This window comes from Lactuca serriola, chromosome 2 (genome assembly GCF_051521515.1).
Source record: "Lactuca serriola cultivar US96UC23 chromosome 2, Lser_US96UC23_V15, whole genome shotgun sequence".
Taxonomy (NCBI): Eukaryota; Viridiplantae; Streptophyta; class Magnoliopsida; order Asterales; family Asteraceae; genus Lactuca; species Lactuca serriola.
Genome location: NC_136409.1, coordinates 124,290,679 through 124,292,843, shown reverse-complemented (window position 1 = coordinate 124,292,843; position 2,165 = coordinate 124,290,679).

Genomic DNA, 2,165 nt, shown 5'->3' with positions numbered 1-2,165 from the left:
TTGCTCCCGTGATCACATTGAAATCATTGAAATTGAGTTTGGACGAACACACGAAATGAAGAAATGTGCTAAATACATCAGATTTTCTTCGCAAGAGGCAAACCCAAATAAAGCGTGAAAAATGGTTAAGAAATAAGATACAATACTTTATGCAACTAGTACCAGGGATAGAGGATTTCCACAAATCAGAATGAAAAACTTCAAAACATCTAGAAACATTGGAACTCGAACTAGTAAATGGTAATTTAATTTGTTTTCCAAGCTGAAACTTTGGGCATTTGACATGAGAAGATGTCTTATTACAATAAATAAAACAATTAGAAACTAATTTGTTGAAAACACGAGCGCTAAGGTGGCAGAGAAGTTGTTTCCATAGGGATCAGTTGGATGTAATAAGAGCATCAGAAGATCTTCTGAAGAGTTGGATGGGTAGGGTATAAGTCTCAAGAGCTGGCAAACCTAAGAAGGAGATGATGAGTTGCCAACTCCTTCACAAAAAAGCCAAAGGGATCAAATTCAATAGATACTTTATTAATAAATATAAAACGAAGCATAAAAATCAAAATTTTAATTATATTAGGTGTGACAAGGATGTTGTGAAGATGTAAGGACGCGTTTGTTTCGTATCATTCCATTGGAATTAAAGGGAATTGGAAACTAAATTCCGGTAGGAAACGTGTTTGGCTAACAAAATATACAGGGGCTTACATCAAAAAGGGCATGAGTAGTTCTTCGATACTCAACAAATCACAGTGCATTCCTCCGTGTTCACACAGATACTGCGAGTAGTCTCCATCTGAGCCAAGGTTGAGTCCTTGAACAACTGTGGTGAGAAGGATCTTTATGATTCTGTGATGCACATGGAATTTTTAGTCATGATTACTTTTCAAGGCACAACGGTGATCATTAAAGAATACTCATTCGAAGGAACAAGAAGTGAAGATTATTTTTCAACATTCAATTTTTCAACCCCAGAAGCAAGGTGAAGCTGTATTTGAAGTTATGTGACAGATTGCATTGAAGTCTCCTTAATCAATTTGCTGCTATATATAAACCTGCTGAAGTGATCCGGAAGAATTGGTGTCTCTGTTATTTTCTCTGAAGTATTTCAAAATTGAAAGTGCTGATTTTCAAGAACCTTTACAAGGAGCCTCTACACCCAATGTGCGTTCAAGGTCAAATCATTGAAGGAAGCCCAACTGTTCAAGATAAAGTTATTTATGAAGAAAATTCATATGTTCATCTTGAAGTTATGAAGAAATCGAAGATTAGAGCTGAAAGCCAAAGATCAAGGAAGATTGAAAAAGAAAAGAAAGCAATAAACCAAGGGTGAGATTGTTAGGACTAAATTATGGTTTATTCTATGTGAAAAGAAAGCTATAAACCAAGGGGGAGATTTTTAGGTCAAAAATTGTGGTTTATACTTTGCTTTTCATAAGATATTAGAGTTCTCAGTCAAGGACCGAAAACACCATGTTTTGGTGTTGTTTGGACCAAAATCACATGTGATTTTGGTTAGGCTTAATATTGTTTTGTTTGGGTTTTGGGCTTGGGATTGGTTATTAGGTCTAGGTATAAATAGTGTTATTTTAGCCTAGATAAGAGTGTGGGATGTTTCCTAGATAGGAGTGTCGGATTGAAACAACCCAAAAGTACGACCCGAAAATTTCATTTTTTAAATATAACAAAGATCATAAAACTGAGTATCGCATAATAAAATTATGCGTAGTGTGTCTCAAACCGTAATAAAACACTACGAGAAAAACTGTATCACAACTGTATCAAAACATATCGAAGAAACTGAATCAACTCCCAGAACAAAAACTGAAGCTGTGGTGTGTGCGATGCCATCAACCTGAGCTCTTCCCTCTGCTTGCAGAAGTACCTAAAACCAAAACTGAAACTGTAAGCACGAAGCTTAGTGAGCTCCCCCAAACTACCACATACCATACAATACATATAAAGCATATACTGGGCCTTGCCCACTGCATTGGACCGAAGTCCGGAAACTGACTGGGACCCTGTCCCTGCATCGGACCGAAGTCCGGACTAACTGACTGGGACCCCGTCCCCTGCATCGGACCGAAGTCCGAAACTGACTGGGACCCCGTCCCCTGCATCGGACCGAAGTCCAGACTAACTGACTGGGACCCCGTCCCCTGCAT